The sequence below is a fragment of the Strigops habroptila genome, chromosome 14 (genome assembly GCF_004027225.2).
Source record: "Strigops habroptila isolate Jane chromosome 14, bStrHab1.2.pri, whole genome shotgun sequence".
In the NCBI taxonomy this organism is placed as follows: Eukaryota; Metazoa; Chordata; class Aves; order Psittaciformes; family Psittacidae; genus Strigops; species Strigops habroptila.
The window spans coordinates 4,270,028-4,287,718 of NC_044290.2; the positions used below are offsets into that span (position 1 = coordinate 4,270,028).

General features: G+C 40.3%; 1 protein-coding gene across 9 annotated transcripts in view; it reads left to right on the forward strand.

Moving 5' to 3' along the window:
* The window catches only part of FOXK2 (forkhead box K2), a 72,287-nt gene that overhangs the window by 34,793 nt on the left and 19,803 nt on the right, over positions 1 to 17,691 (forward strand). The window lies entirely within an intron of this gene.

Sequence of the window (17,691 nt, forward strand, 5' to 3'; positions counted from 1 at the left end):
TTATTTTTAAATCTGAAAGGTCCTTAGATAGATTGTTCACACCATCACAGTCATTAGAATAACCCTCTTAAAGATGTTCTAAATGGAGACAGGATTTGACTTGTGCAGGTAATTATTTAATGCAAAAATAAAAAGGAAAGAGAAATGGCTCTAGGGGATTTCAAATTAAAATACTAAAGGATGAGTATTTAAAAGGAAGTAAATAGATCTAATCATAGCCACTGGTTTGAATGCAGAAGGGGTTGGTACCAGACATTAGCATACAGCAGGAGGTGGTGATCCTTTCTCAACAATCTGTGTCAGCACTGGAAGCAACTTCCTTGGTACAGCGTTCACAGGAAAGGAAGTGACTGGAGAGTTGGGAGGCAGAGCTGTCGCAGAAAACAGGTATTTGAAATCTCTTGTTTGAGCTCCAACTGAATTTGGTTTTTCCTCATATGTTTTGGAGTCTTAAAACTACACCATTGCATTTCATCATCATCTGGGCAATGGGCTGCATCGTGTTTTTTATATATGTATATATATGTATATGTTTGAGACTCTGATAGACTGTAAGTTGCCTCTAAGAATCACAGAAACTACAACAGTCATTTTACATAATCTTACATAAACTGAGTCTACTGGTTTTAAAAGTTGCTTCACACTACCACTGGTTATATTTGATGTAAGCTCTTCAAATGAGTTGTGCCAAGCAAAGCATTGTTTGCAGTATGGAGAAAAAACCTGCAAGCCAAAATGAGCATGTATTCATTTTGAGTGGTGTGTGTTTCATCAGGGCTGCCCAGATCATGTCGTCCCTGAAGGCAGCACATTTCAAATTTAAATGTTTAAGCTATTACAACATGGAACATGGTGGTGAATGGTGCCAATAACATACGCTGAACATATGACCAGCACATGCCCCCACTTCAGCACAGACCATGAATTACTTAGTTTGTGTTCCAAGCTGTTTATTTTTGAGAGGTTTTTCTTCCCTCTGTCAGTGTCAAGCACTGAGCCTTTTGTTTCCTTTTTTTCCTTCTTTTCTCCTCTTGCTATTGATTCTGTATTTCTAAAGTTTTCTGCTGTGTTTACCAGCACCCAGCCCAGATTTTGTGCTGGTACTTTCACGCTTGGTGTCTCATGTGGTCGAGTCATTAAAACTTTGGAGACCAGTCTGATTATTTTCAACTTGAGAGAGAAAATGACCTTATACTTAATCTTTTGGGACTTGGTCTATATTCATTAGTTAGCTGCCATACCTCTTCTCTGTGTAAATTTTTTTACCATTATGTTTAACATCCGTGAAATAGCTGGTTTTTCCCCCCTCCTCCCTTGTCATCTTTGGTAGGTAAATGGTGTTAAGCATCTACTCCATAGGCCTGTTCTCATCTTTAAAACCAGTTTTAATCACAGCTCGAGTTCACAGACTGCTTGTGGCTCTTCACTTGCAGCAACTTTGCACTGTGGATTCTGGCACAAAGTGTCTGAGGAGTACTGGAGAGCAACAGTTAATAAAACTTAAATGTACATACAAATACAGTGCATCTTTGCAGTGTATTTTATAACATTTTGGACAGTTTTACCTCTCTGATGGGGTCAGGCTTGACACAATTCATTTGATTTGGTGAGCTTTTCAGAATGTTATCTCATAATTATTTGAGTGCGCCATAGGCAGCAAGCTTAACATTGATATATATATATAACATTGCTATAACCTATATACTTCTTTATATAGATGATTCTTTTAAATTCTCTTCTGAGAGTGCATTCAGTTGAAGGATACAAGTTGAAGGATACACTGTTAGAGAAGGCTTTTGCTTCTCAAGTATATTGGTAAACTATTTTTTCAAGCATTTGCAGTAATTTAAAGTATCTTTCTCATTGCTGTTTTGAAGAGGGTGGGTGGGTTTGTTTTAATGTTCACATGCAGTTTATACAGTAGTACAGTTTTATTGAAACCTGAGCAGCAGTTTCATCTTGTTCTAAGCGTAGCCGTGTGTAAGATTCAGTTTGTGAAGATAAACTGTAACTAACCCTTTGGTTTCAAGGTTAGTTAAAACAAGCTGATTGGGAGTTAGGGCCAAAAGAATCATCCTGTTCTGTCCAGTATATTAGCTCTGGTGTTCACGTTGTGTGCTCAAGACAGATTAGTTTACTGGTAGGCCTGAAAAACAATCCCTTGGAAGAGGAGGAGAGAGGCAGGCTCAGGATTAGTTTTCTGTCAAGTCAGAAGTGCAGGTTTTTCCATTACCAGATGGGAAGAAATTAATAAGATTGATAAAGTGTCTTCACAGTATCTTACGTAGCAGTTTGATCAGCATTTGAGCTGATGTAAAGGTTTTCTGCTCTGGCAAGGTCTTAGTGATTCTTTCTAATTCCTGATCCTGGCTCCAGAGTCCAGCTGGCTCTGACACCGCTAGGTCCCATGTTAGCCAGCTCTCACACTAGTCCCAGAGAATACTATTTTCCTCTTAATACTTGTTTCACTGAGTTAACTGGTGCTGCATTAGTAAGTTGAATCAGCTCACTGAGGGGCCTGATGAGCCCTGCACTTCGCAAAGAAGGCTTCGACTCCACAGGCAAGAGAGCTACGTAATGTGCTGGACATTGTGTTTCTCCTCCTGTGAGGAGTGGAGGTCATAGAGGTTCTATCCGCATACGGAATTAGAAGAAGAAGAAGGAAGTAAAAGGTGACCACTGTGGATGATGAACTTGGACTGGAAAAGCAACAAAACTGTGCTTATGCTATTTCAGTAGTTTCCCAAGTGTTCGTGTGATTGATGGTCTCATTTTGCACTTCACCACAGAAATATCTTCAAACACAGATAGTTGATAACTAGTTTCTGGTAGTCTCTGTTAAGCTTTATGTGTTGTTTTTTGAGCAGTGAGGTTTTAGGGTTTCATATCACATTTCAAGCTTTCTGCACCAGGTGATGGTGTACTGTCTCATTGCCTTTGTGGTCCTTATGGAAAAGTCACTGATTCTTGTGACACTTTGTATAAACTGACTTGTTTTCTCAGGAGAGAGAGCAAAACTGATTGTAAGATATAATTTTGTAACTGAACTAATTAGTGCTCTTAAGGTTTTCCCAGTGTGATTCCCAATGATGATTAAAGCAGTGGTAGCTTAAAAATACCTAGCAAACCTTTTTGACTCTTTCTAAAAACCATGGCAAACTTGTGCGTTCACATTCATATTTAGTGCAAAAAATTGCAATATGTGGGGTAAAAATCTTGGTTCTTTCTTTTTTGGGGAAGGATGTTAAAGGTAGTTTTATACAGATTGTTTTTAATCATCTAAGGTGTCTGTTATCTTAATTTTTAGCTTTTCTGACTTAAAGCCTGTGCATTGTTCTCTATATACTGGAAAAGTGTCTGTTATTGGAGTGCAGGCTGAGACCATGGGCATGCCCTCCAGAATTGTTCAAATGCCTCTTAGATCTTCATATTTTAATCCTGCTTCATTTTCACTTTGATTTTTTTTTTTTTTAATAGACTTTAAACCCAGGAGTATCAGTCTTTTACTTTCCAGATGGATGTTTCTAAGATCATAAAATAATTTGACATATGAATTAAAAATGAAGGAAATGGGCTCCTAATGCATTAATAGTATTTGTTGCTTCTTCTATATTTATGATAGCTTGAGCTTAAGGGCCACCTTATCCACCTTATATAAGGTGTATATATAAGGTATATATACCTTATACCACCTTGGTATATTATTATACCATAATATACCATTAAATTATGGTATAATATCCACCATAATATGCTCGGATATTATGGTAGATGTCATGGGTTTTATATGGTGCTTCCTGTACTAACATAGGGATTTTTAAAAGGATACATTCTCAGGATAAAAGTGTTTTTGTGATTATTGAAGGAAGTGTAGTATAATGCTTTACACACACATGGAAATGAGGAAAGGCTTTTCATAGCTAAGGATTAACATTTCATTTCAACATAATACATCTTTCGGAAAATCTGAATCTTTCAAATATTGGTTGATTTTCAAGTCTAAATGGAAAAATGTTAATTTAGGTACTGTGAAAATTAGTGTTTGCAGTTCTTTTTTGATGCAGTAGCGTGTGCATGGAACTCATTTGCATCTTTTCAGCCTCGCTGTACAAGTGGCTGCTGCAGTGAAATTTGGAAGGAATCACATGACCGATGAAATTGTTCTGAAATACGCCATCCTACATTCAGAGCTCACTACGGAAATGTCTGATTTTCTAGCGATCGATATTTGTGCATGTCAGAAATGAAATAGTAACAGCAAATGGTCTTCTGAGATAGGGACGGTCCAGCAGATAGATGGTGCGTGGGGAGGGGAAGATGGGGAGTTCTTAATAATTTGAGGATTTTTTTATATGTCAATTTTCACAGTCCCATTCAGGGAAGAATGATGCTAAGTTGATAAGCTTGGGAAGCCCAACTTGAACAAGCGTCACTTGCTGCTTCAGGGGGGTGAAAGGAAGACACATTGCTTTATATATATCTAGGAAAGCTTTGCAAATATCTGCCCATTGGGGAAGTTTGTTGGAGCAGTTGAACAGAATGTTCCTCTGTGTACAAGAAGCTCTTGGGAGCTGATTGCATCTTGCTTTTTTCCAGCATTTCAAAGCGTTTCATGAACTTCAGTTCATCAGTCTGGTTGCACAAGAGAAGAGAAGACTCGACTCTATTAATTTATGTTCTGGAAGACTTTAATGTTGTTTCAGTTACTTCTTACAGAGTTGGTTTGGCTCTAGCATATCTCAGAAGGACCAGAGTGTAAAGAGAGTGATGTATAGTGGAATAGCAAAGTTCTTCCCTGTGAGGGTGCTGAGGCGCTGGCACAGGGTGCCCAGAGAAGCTGTGGCTGCCCCATCCCTGGCAGTGTTCAAGGCCAGGTTGGACACAGGGGCTTGGAGCAACCTGCTCTAGTGGAAGGTGTCCCTGCCTGTGGCAGGGGGTTGGAGCTGGATGAGCTTTAAGGCCCCTTCCAACCCAAAAAGAATTAGTAATCTGGCTTTTTTTTTGACCAGTGAAAGTTTTGCAGTTTCATTACATTGGTGTGGGGCAGTATAGGAGTGCGATTAATTAAAACCGGTGGATACAACATACATAAACAAAGTTGAAGTGAGTCCTTCAATATTGCAAGAGGGTAGTATGTACCCTTCAGCACCTCCAGCTGTGTCACTGGGACACTGCAGGTTGTTCCACACTGTTACAAGTAACAGACACAAGAGTAACAGTAGCTTGACAACTACTCATTGTCTTGAATGAGCTCTCCTTTGTGATTAAGGGAAAGCAAATGAAGAGTCCTTTTGCCTCAGATATTTTTCAATATTTAGGATATAAATTTTACTATTTTTCTTCCCCCACCCCCCCTAGTTGCTTGCAATACTGTGTGGGTTTTTTTCTGTTTGGCAATGGAAAAGAAAAAATCCTGCTTCTCATAGGTACATGGAGGTGAGGTTTGTGTAGCTTCTAATGTGCAGTTCTCATGGTGTAATAGTAAAAGACTGGTGAAATGAAAATGCCTTTAGCTCAGTTTTGGAGGATGTGATGTATTCGTTGAGATACACGTGCATGAGTTACTTTCTGCTGTGTAGGCTTCACAGCCACCACTTGTTTTTGCTCCTTCAGCAGCTACTCCTGTGCGACAAACTGGGATTGAAATGCTTCAGTCTTATTTAATTGAATAATCTCCCTTTCACAGAAGACGTGTGTTTCACTGGTGTTCTGCCTCTTAAAGTGGTTGTAGGAGAAGGAAGATTTAAGAGGTGATCCAGTCAGTGGTTTAAACAAAGATTGGGTGTTGGGGAAAAATATGTTCTGTTCCCAGCTCTGTTGCATGCTTGCCAAAAGGACTTGGCCAATTCACAAATCTGTTTAATCTGTTTTTAAAAATGGGGATAATACTTCATGGGTGGAGGCAGGGGGATGATGAAATTCCAGTGCTCTTTTCTAGCACTTTGTATCAAGAGCTATGCTTTGCCTTTTAAAATTGATTCCTTGGGGTTTGAAGTGGCTTACTTTGCCTGCAGTGCAGACACCCTGCCCCTCTCCCTTCCCACTTGCCTCCCTCTACCTGTTTTTGAGGTCTGTTGGTTCTGGTTTTGTCAGTGCTCCCAGCTTTCTTGCATACACTCTTCCTGTGTGAATGCTACTATCCCTAACCTTTGGTGTGTCTAGAGTGCAAAGAACACTGGATCTAATGTGTTATGCTGCTGCGTGCTCAGTGCTTCAGTGTTTTCTAATGAAAGATGTTACAGAACTGCAGAGCAGTGTGTTTATTCAATTCTAATTGAGACCTTGAAAGTAGTAAATATATGGAAACACATAAATGCCTTAGTTATTTACTACTACCTCATATATGCCATGGCTCTGAGAAATTTTGTTCCTAGTGTAGTTTCTAGTGTATCACGTCTTTAGAGCAGTAGAAGTGCTGTGAGGAATGCTTGGCTTAAGTGGCCATCCTGTTACCAGTGTCTGCAGTCCAGATACTGACTTCCTTGGTCAAGCTAGAAGGTCCCAAGTTAACCAAATTTTATTCTCTTTATAAGTCTTGAATGTGCACTCTTGTTCCCAGGCAGAGTTCTGCACTTGCTTTTATGACCAGTATCTTCTGAAGGCTTATTTTTCTGTATTAGTTCGAATTTCAATCTTTTAAAGAGAATGGTTGGAACAGTTGCGTAATAAAACGTTTTCTTACGTAGTGAGAAATGCTTACAATAGTGCTTTTAAATTAAGGTGTCATGGTGGTTTTACTTTACCTTTTTGAAGAGAGATTAGAATGTGAGATGACTTAAACTTACTAAAGCATCATCAAACTTCTATATTTGGGCTAAAGCAATTTTCTGCCGGGTTAGTAAATCAGGTGAAGATGCTCCTGGTAGTCGATAAACGAAGTAATCGTGAGGCTGGGAACAGAACTAGTACAAGAGACAGTGAAGAGCCTGCCCTGTTTGGCAGTGCTGAGCTCTTGCATCGCTGTATCCCAAGAAACCAGTCCCAAGATGAAGCTTTTATTGCTAAGAGCCTGGTTGGTACCTTCCTAGCTTCAGGAATCTTGGCTTAGAGTTTTCATTACTTCACTAGATGTTTGGAGTGAGTTTCATTTTGCTCAATACTGGGCAGTGTGTGAGTGAATGAGAGTCTATGTGTGTGTCTACACATAGACTCCCTTTAAATTAAAAATAGGCATCCTTAGACCTGATTTCTCCAAACGGTTTCAGCTTTTCCCTTCTCTGGGCTGTACACCATGAAGTGTCTGTTCATCTTCAGTCACTAGAAAGCTAAATGACTAACGCAGGTCCAGGTTTATGCTTGGAGAAATTAATCCCATGCTTCATGGTTGCGTGCTATCCCCTTTCCTTCTTTGTACTGTTGTTCTTTTATCAGTACAGTGACAATGCTTAACATAGATTGTGATGAAGACTTCTGAGTTCGTTTTGTTATTCCTGGACAGATTTCCACTTACATGACTATCTGACTTGTTAAATCATGTCTGTTAGTTTAATTTGGGTTTATCCTTCTGCACTTTCCTGCTGCCCCTTACAACAGCCCGTGATTTGAGAGCTTGGCGTGGTCTGAGAACAGCTCAGGAGGAGTGCTTCTTGAGGAATATTTTCTAATAACAACGTGTTTGTTGTCGATCAAATGGCTTCTTTGCAGTCTTTCAGACTCTTTGGAGTCTTGGTTGGTCCTTGAGTGCCCACACAAGTGATTAAGGATAAAGTAAGTTTATGTAAGGCTGTGGAGCAGTCCACGCATATAAGCTCTCTGTAGAGGGTCTGCACCTTCACTAGAAACGTTTTAGGAATTTGCACGTAGAAGAAGAATTGAGAAGTGGTTTGAACAAACATTCTGCAGGGTACAGGTGGTTAAAAAACCTCGTCTTGGAGTACAATACAAAACCTTGATTCCTGTTCAGATACCCAGCCCAGCAGTGTTACCAAAGTGAAGAAAGTATGGAGTGGTCCTTGAGCATCAAACACTTTTAAGCAGGTAATTGTGAAGTTTAATGCCTGTAGCTTTTAGAGGAGAGTCTGAGAAAAGTCTGTTCTTCGACCAGACAGGCAGATTTAAGGGGGAAGTTAAACACTGCTGTGTACTCAACATTAGAGTTGGTAGGAAGCAGTTTTTGTCACTCTTCAATGGCCTGAGTTAGTCATGGATTTCTGTGAAATAAAGGACTGTTCTGCTCTTGGAAGCAGAATTCTGTCTTGAAAAGCCCGTCTAAAATAGACTTTGCTTCCTTGACTCAGGAATAACGATTTTTTTTTCCTGTGCAGCCTTGCCCCTGTGGGTAGCTGTTTTGTGGGTAATGATTAGGGAGGTTTGGCATCATTTAGCAGTAGAATGCAAGTCTCTGATGTAATAAATGAAGTAGTTTGTTACTAAAGTAACGTGTGAGTCATAAGTGCTTTTTTTATGGTTATGCTTGCGTCAAAACACATCATGACGGCACTTGTTCACTGTACTTCCCCCTACTGTTTTAATTGGAAGGAATAGTAAAATGCCAAGTGCTGTAGGTTTGGCTCTGAGCAGTTATGTTTAGTTTGCTGATAGCTTTTTATTTAGCACTGCTTCCGCATGAATTTCTGCATCCTTTTGAATCCCCTACAACTGAGGGGGAGATGCCAGGCAGCTCCGTAACCAGCTACTAAAGGGTAGAGCGGGTTTGGTTTGTCTCCTTCAGCTCTGCTGTAATTGTAAATCGAGTGCTTTACAGAAAGTTGTGAATGGTATTTACTGTTGTGAAAGTTGGAGTTTGCAGGTTTGAGAATAGGAAACCATTGTTAAATGCAGTTATCTAGTAGGAAGAAGAAATGATGGTTGATTTTTCCTTTCACGTTGTTTAGTTTCAGTTTTTTTAAGCAGGAAACTGTTGTGTTATAGAGTTACGTATGCTCTGTGGGGACTTGAAATAGCTCTGAAATTTGGCAAAGACAGAGGCACACAATCTTTTGGACAAATTTTGTTTTGATAGTTTAGAGTGAAATTTAGGGATAGAGACCACACAACCTGACTGCATACGGCTTTTGTGTACGGAGATGCTAAATACCCGAAAACGCAGTGTTTCCATAGGCGGAGTTTCTTTTGTATTCACAGGCTGGGGAGCCTCAAATTCCAGAGGCATTACATGAGCAGTTTTAATGAATTAGTGTCTGGTTTTCCTGCAGCAGATGTGACAAGCAGCTTTATAAGCTGCTTCCCATCGATCGCTGTTTTCCAGCTCCTTTTGTGTCTTTCTTTTGCTTAGAGAAAAGCAACGAAGAGCTTGGTTTCTACAGTAACTGCTGCCTACATTCTTGCCTGCAGGCCAATTTCTTTCTCAGTTCCTGCAGCCTGTGCAGGGCTACTGTATTGAATTTCTTTAGGTTTTGTTTGGAGCTTTTCCCCCCCTTCTTGCTGGTTTAAATATTTTACCCTTTAAGAAAAGAGGAGACCGCAGTGGGAATTTGTGATTTTGAGATACGTATTTGTAATTAACCATAGCACATTTCCAGGACTGTAGGATAACCTAAATGTTTTTGCTGATGATCAATACCAATGTTTGTGTGGCTGGTATATAAAGAAAATGCAACGTCTGACTGCTAAAACAAGAACTTTTGAAAATCTGTAATAGCACTTTGGTTAATGCTTGGTTCAGTAGCATTATAGTGCAGGGGAGGGCTGAGATCAGCTTTAAGCTAATAGAATAATTTACATTTGCAGCAGAATCTGCTGTAGTTGAACATCCTCAGGACACATCTTTTCAAGTCTCAGCTCTTAAATGCCCTTGAGAAATTGGTGTGAACATAGGGTTAAAACTGGGTTATTTCTTACAAAGTTAGCCTTCTGAGTGGGGAAAAAAGAATTTAACACCGTTTCAAACAAGAGCATGTGTTTGTTACTCAGTTTGTATTTGCTACGAGTGGTTCAGGAATGTTCTGGTTGTCGTCATCAATATTCTGTTGTCACAGGATCATTTTTTGACGCAGACAGGCTTGTTCCAGATCCTTCTGCAAGTGGGTTAGCGCCATTCCTGTAATGAACACTGACAACTTTACATACGACTTATGCACTTGCTAAAACATGAGTAGGGAAATACGTAACCTAGTTTTCCTACGGGGGAGCCATTTACAACTAGATCATATTTTCAGCCTTTACTTAGAATTTGGTGAAAGTATTTTGTTGGCCAACTTGAATTGACATGAGGCTACAGCAATATTTCATCACTTCTGATGATGCATAGATCTTTGCTTTTGAATCTTAAGACATCTGAGTGTGTAGATAGATCAGTGATCTTCAGGGCTTTTTTCATGCTGCTTTATTTCACTCTGGAGACAGTGATGGCACACCTGAAAAAACACACGGATAATTGTGACAAGCATGCCCAGGGCTCAGAATAGAAAGTGTGCTTGCTGGTTTAAAAGTCTGAGAGTGTTTTGTTCCTTATGGTATTAGAGGTTGAGCTTTCTGCAGAGCCCTCCCATCCTCTGTTTGTGGAGGACATGCTTTGCAACTATTGATCTTTGGTCAATAGAAATCAATTGCAAAGGATACAGTGAATTAAGGGGAACACGCATGAGGTTGTGATTCACCCCCCAGAGGAAAAAGCTGCCACTTCTAAAAGGACATTTGCTTTTTGGGTAACCTCTAGAAGTGTCCTGACTAGTAATGGGCAAACGTAATTGCATGTAAATTTATGGTAAATTAGCCAAATCAGGACTTAGTTTAAAAGCATGGAGTCAGGGAGGGGGAGGAATCCTTCCTAACACAGTGTGTGTGTACACGCACATGTGGGCAGTGATGCTGTGTTTCTGCTGGGGTAGTTTCTCCCATTGCTGCACAGGGTGTGGCCAAGAAGAGTGTTAAACCCTCCCTTCTTAGAAAGCCACTGGAGGAGTTGGGCTTTGTTTCGTTAATACAAAGTTTAGGAATTCTTTTTAGACCACCTCCCCACATGAGTAGAGAAAACTAGACACTCCTTTCTTCCCTTACCAGCAATGTAGAAAGTGTTACAAATGTAACGTTAAGCTAAAATTCTTGATAGGAGCGCAGGATTGTACCTCGTGGAGATGAGCAAGGACCTGTATTAAAAAATTGCTCATTAAGAAAATTCTCTCTGTTTTGAATGATGATGATAATCTGATTAATATTATAACATACTGGATAGCCCTTTTGCAGTGTATTCATTATAAAATTTCCTGTACTCTTGGCATTTCTCATATTATGGGTAGTTTTACAGCAGCACTTCTTTATGTAATCCTAGAAAATCCTTGTAAAACAAATCTCTAAGCAGTTCCTTGTGTTTAAAGAGTCAAGGAAAAGCTTTACCACAAGAATTTGTGTCATTTTTTTTTCCTAATAACTGATACTTTATTAGTAATAATGCAGTTCTGGGAGTTTTCAGGCAGCTACTTAATATTATTACTATTTGGATGGATTTAAATATCTACCTTCCTTAGTAGTTTCTAAATGTTGGGTACATGAAGCTTATCATGAAATTCTGACTCTGCTTTGAAGCAGTTCTGTTCAGTTTGTCTTTTTAAGAAGTTTTGGCTATGTTGATTCTGTTCAGGTCTAAAGGTGATGGCTTTACTCTGGAAGGGGACTGCAATATTGACTTCCAGTTCAGTTAAACACAACCCAAAGTCTTAAAAATCAATTCTGGATGCGAATAATTTAGGCTGCCTGCTCTTGGTGTTGAACAGTAAGAAAACTTTGGGATAAAATTCAGCAGATGAAGTTAGAAAATGAAATTCCATTTCTTTTTGGAAAGGGGTAGGCTGAGTAAAGCAGCCACTTTCTCCTTGGTGTGTGGGGATTGTTGCTTTTCTCCAAGTTAACAGAAGTTACTTCTTTCAGGTATCTCAAAGACATGGATTTGCATTTTGTGTGTGTCAGATTAACCTATGAGAGGAACCGAGCTCAGCGCTCTCTTTAGAGATGCACCTTTTTCCCAGGACATGAAAACACAATACACAGACTTTGCAAAGACTGAAGTTATATGTAATTGTACTTCAACTTTTTGAGCTTTTTTTACCTCTAATGTTCTTTCTAGTTGCTTTTGTGAAGACTCGTCTTTTAAGCCTTGCTTCGTCAAAAATCGGTTAAACCCAATCACTGGGTCTAGTTTGTGATTCGCTTCCTAATAATCCATTGTGATGAAATCAATAAGAAATGAAGCAGCAGATGGAGAAGAGATGAAATTGTTGTCCTTGTTCTTTCATACTGAAATTCACCCATTATCAGGAAGTCATACAAATTGTGTCCCTTTGCAAGTACCCTGTTCTACAGACACTTGAATGCCACCCAGTCTTGACATGCGGGCCTGAGATGTCGTTTACAGCTGTTACGTAGGACAACGCAGAGGAAGTGGTACCTAACCTTGTGCAGCCTGCTGTCCTTGTAGAACTGGGGTCAGTGCTGTTACTCATCAGTGACCTGGGATATAGGACAGAGAGTACCTGTTGGAGGTCACAGATAATGCTGAATTTGGCATGGGGAGTGGCTAATATGATGCTGGAGGGCAGAGCTGTCATCTAGAGGGACACTGGCAGGCTGAGAATGGGCTGAAGGGAACCTTGTGAAGTTTAGCAAAGACAAATGGCAAATCCTGCAGCTGGGGTGGGTAAAGGCTGGGAATGGCTGACTGGGGAGCAGCTCTGCAGAGGAGGAGTGGGATCCTGGGGGAGAGGAGATGGTACGTGCTTCAGCAATGCACCTTATCGTGATGGAGGCTGGACTCGTATGGGCAGTAGTGATGTCTGGTTTTGGGCCCCTCAGCACAAAATGGAGAGGTGAGGTGAGGGCTGCTGAGATGCTTAGTGGATCTGCAACATGTAGGGAGAGGCTAAAGGACCTCAGGTTATTCATTTATTTTCTCTCCTGGAGAAGCTCAAAGGTGGATCTGGGTGCAGCCTTTCCCTGCCTCAAGAGGTGGTGTAGAAAAGATGGAGCCAGGCTGTGCTGAGAGGCTCGCAGTTTGAAGACGAGCAGCTGTAGCAAGTTGCAACTGAGAAATTATACCTGGACAAATGAGAAAACCCCTGCACCATTAGAGTGGCTCATTACAGGAATTAATTGTCCAACTCTATCCTTGGAAGGCTTTAAGATTGATTAGGCAAGGCCATGAGCAACCTAGTCTGACTTGGAAGTTAGCCCTGCTTTGAACAGGAAATTGGGCTAGAGACCTTCAGAGGTGCCTTGCAAACTCAGTTGTCCGTGCTTATATTTAAAGTATTTGAAGTCAAAAATTGACACAAGCAATCTCCCAGATGCTGACTGGGTTCTTTCTTGTGGGTCTTGCTTATTTAGTGTAAAAAGTTGAAGATCTTCTTGGCTCTCAGTAAATCAACAAGAGTTTGAAAACTCTCACTTTGTTATTCTTTTAGATGTATTTAAAATACAGGGGCATTCCTAAGTTAACTGGTGTTCAGTGTCATAGTGTGAAGAGTTGAATTACACAGTTGTAACTACCATGATTTAGTGGGTTATTAGTGGCAAACCCCTGTAATCTATTTGAATGTAAAATCTGGAGGTGCTGGTAAAAGAACAGCAGGTTGGCAGCTTCTCTCCAATTTTGGGCCTGATTCTTAAAAGACAATTAAAATGGAATAATTCAAAGGATACTGGGGCACTGAGTGTCATAGCAGGGTACAGGAAGGAACTGAATTCCTACTTCTATGGTTTGGTTCCTCAGGTAGAAACAGGACAGAATTCCTTGTTTTCGATCAGATTATATTGTCATATAGGCAGAATTACAAGTGTGTTATCATCTTTTCCCCACAGTACAGGCAGAACCACTATGGGGAAGTGAGAAAATATTAGAAATACACGTGTGACAAAACTAGACTTAGCACATTTTCCCACAAGACCCTTACCTGGCACCCTGCAAAGTTGTTCACCTCCTTAGAGAGAGTGCATAGATCAGCACGTCTCTGTCCTGCTGGGAGCTGTAGAAATAGCCAGAGTTTTCTAGGGAATAGTTTGGAGTGATTTGATGCCTCTTGTCTGTTCTCCAGTACTCAACCCAGAGAGAACTTTTAAATAACTAGGCTCATGAGTTACGTTTTAGTTGTGATACCTCTGCTGCAGTTTCCTGGCATTGCCCACTGTCCTCCTTTGTCATGCTCTGTAGAAAGCACAAGGCGAGCACTTATCGTGATCAATAGATGTACAAAATTATACAGATGTGGATCCCAGGAATAGTTGCTTGAAATACATAAAATACAACGCTGGTGCATCAGCTAAGCAGTGCTGCTTGTTTTCATCACTTAGATACCTAACACACTTTTCATTATAGACTGTTGAAACATGGATGTCTGTAAACATTTGTTTTTAGGAATCTGTTGAATCCATCTTGGTGGCTCTGGTGGATGTCCTACATCATCCTGTTCAGAAGGGTAGTTAGTTGAGTAGATGAGGTGCAAGGTGCCAGCTTACAAATGTACTACCTTTCTCTTTCCATTTTTAAAGTGGGTTATGTAGATGAGTCTTTCCTACAGCAACCAACCTATGGTAGCACATTGGGAACCTGTCGTAAATGCTTTAAATAGTGAGTAAAATCAACTTCAGCTTGCTGTAGACTACGTGTTTGCTGAGGTCTTTCCCTGTAGGTGTTGTGTGGTTTTTTAGTTCATTGTGTAACTAAGGAATATGCCAAAACCAGCTTGATTCTGATCAAATTAGAACATGTTCCTTACTTTGATTTTGGAAGTAAATGTGCGTTCATGTTAATGCAGCTTACTCAGAAAAGCTGTTGGCTGGAACACGCTCTTTATTCTGCTTTTTGGATGAATTTTACTATTAAAAATGTGCTTCTATTAAATCCCCTCTGTTTACAAATAGGAATCAATGGACAGGTGTGTTCTTTTGGTAATATTTAGGTGTTTGCATGTTCTAACCAGGTAGTGATTTGTGAGTATACTGTGTCTTCCTTAATAAGGTCATTCCTTCAAGCTCAGCAGGGGAAATGCTGTAAACTGTAACACCTTTGGGTTTGAATATAGCTCCTGACTGTAAGTGCAGGTTTGTTTGGCACATTTGTAACCTATCCCATACCCTTGATTAGTCAAAGCTCCTGCATTTGGGGTGGTTTTTGTTTGATTTTTTGTTTTCCAAACTTGATCAACATTTGGGAGCACCATTTCTCTGCTGTACTTTGAAATCTGTGCTTTAGTCTTATCTGAGTAAGCCCTCCTTACCTTTTTTGCAAAGATGCCCACAGGGAAAATAGCGCATTAAGGGATTGCAGTAGGGTAAGAAGGGAGGTGTTTTAATATGCTTACATGGAATATTGAAGGAATTTTCGAGTATACATTTTATGTTTCCATATTTCTGGTACTTGTGTCTAAGTTGTGAAGATTACCTCCTCTCCATCCCTGCCTCACCCCAGTGCTAGGAATGTGGTTGCTCATTGTTACATGCTGGGTTTTTTTACTGGGCAGTAAGAAATCTAACCAGTGAATGAGCATCTAAAGCTATGTCCAATTGCTCCCACGTTTTACTTCAGTTGAAATAAGTTCGGTCTGAAAAGCATTGTGATATTTTCAGGTATGCAGTAGCCTTGTGTTGTGGTTTAGATATGCAATTAGACACACTCTGATCAGATCTGTCGTTATCTCAACCCCTCGTGCCCCACGTTGGGTGCCAAAAAGAGCTGTCATGGTTTAAGCCCAGCTGGTAACTCGGAACCACGCAGCCGCTTGCTCACTCCCCCGCTTTTTCCCCCCGGCTCCTGGAGGGATGGGGAGGAGAATCGGAAGAACGTAAATCCCATGGGTTGAGATAAGAGCAGTCCAGTAACTAAGGTATAACACAAAACTACTGCTGCTACCACCGATAATAATAACGATAAGGGAAATAACAAGGGGAGAGGATACAATTGCTCACCAGTTGCCGACCGATACCCAGCCCGACCTGAGCAGTGATCTGGGCCTTCCAGGTACCTCCCCCCAGTTTCTATCCTGGGCATGACGTGCTGTGGGATGGAATACCCCTTTGGCCAGTTTGGGTCAGGTGTCCCGTCTCTGCTCCCTCCTGGCTTCCCATGCCCCTCCTCACTGGCAGAGCATGAGACTGAAAAAGCCGTTGATCGGGGTGTAAGCATCACTTAGCAACAGCTAAACCATTGGTGTGTTATCAGTGTTGTTCTCAGACTAAAGGTGAAAACACAGCACTGCACCAGCTACTAAGAAGGAAAAAAATGACTGCTACAGCTGAACTCAGGACACCTTGTAAAACATACTGAACAGGTGACTGAAGTTTAAATCTGTCTCTGTATCAAAACAGATGGTGGTGGTCACAGGGTTTTTTATTTAATCTTCAGCAAAAGGGTGTCTGTAGCTACCCTCTGCATACACTTGAGCAGTGTTGTCAGTAGCACTGGTTAACTGAAGTGTTCAGGAAACATTTTTATTAGCAAAACAGCTGAGACCTCTTTCAAACTAAAGCAATATAAGCAAAGAAATGAGTTGTTACTGAAGATACTAGAAAAAACCTAAACCACAAAACTCAACCCAGAAATTGGTCCATTTAACTTCCTTGCTGAAATGCATGTGCAGTTTTTTGGCATAGATTCTGTTCCTAATTTAGTACATGGAGCATGTTTCAGAAATAGGTCGGCTGTTAAATTCGGACATGGTCCATACTGAGAAGTAAGACTGAGAGAAAAGGAAGGTCATTGTGAATTCTCTTTTTCCTGATCCTTGCATGTGTATTGTTGGAAAAAAGAGTCACTGCGGTGCATGTGGCAGGAGATGTCACAAAAATCACATGCTGCCTTTGTTCTATAAACACCTTCAGATTGATCTGAAGAAACCCTTTAAGGCTACTCCACAGCTGAGTGTTCCAGTCCTTACATCACTTTTCTCTGAAAACATATAATAAGCATAAATGATCACTTCTGTTTATGGTCTGTATCTTGCATTCATAGCTGTGTTTCGTAGGCCTCTTCCAGCATGTCGTTGTTTCCTATCTTTATAAAACTAGATCTACCTAGAATCACCTTAACCTTAGAAAACATGGTGGGGTTGGTTTGTTTGGTACTGTGTTGGTGGAAAGTCCTTTTCATCATGTGGAAGAGGTGTGTGAATATAGTTGTGGGTTTAATGCTGGGTGCAGTCTAACAGCTGAAGAGAAGATAGTGAAGTTCTTGAATTGTATTTTTATAGATGCTTTTGTTGAGAGAAATTTAAGTTTCTTGTTTGTTCAATCTGTTTATTGAAAAGCTATAAACAGTCTGTTTAACTGGGTTAAGTTCTAAATGCTGTATGCAGAGAGGTAGAATGAAAAATACTCCCAAGTGCATTCATTGTGTTTTGTTTTCCAAAGTTTTAGACAATTGCACATTGTTAATTTATCATTAATCTTTACATTTGGGCATGCAGTCTTTGGTAGGATAGGAAAAAGGACTCTTAAATTCAGCTCTGAAAAAAGATGTTTGAATGTAGTAGTACAACAGCAATATACTCCTTAAATGACCAGAATTAGGACTGATCATTGTTTAATAAGTATTTTAAGAGAAATCAAATATTCTAGTTAGACCACTCGGTGAAACTGGGGTGACCTCAAGCTGGTCAGAATGTGTGCTTCTGACTACCTGTGATTTGTTTGTTTGCTGAAACTGTTCTTTGGCATCATAAAATAGTCTTCAAAGTAGAACTTCTTTTAGGGATAGTTGCAAGATCAGGGTGACCTTCAAGAAATTTAGAGGCAACACATAAACTG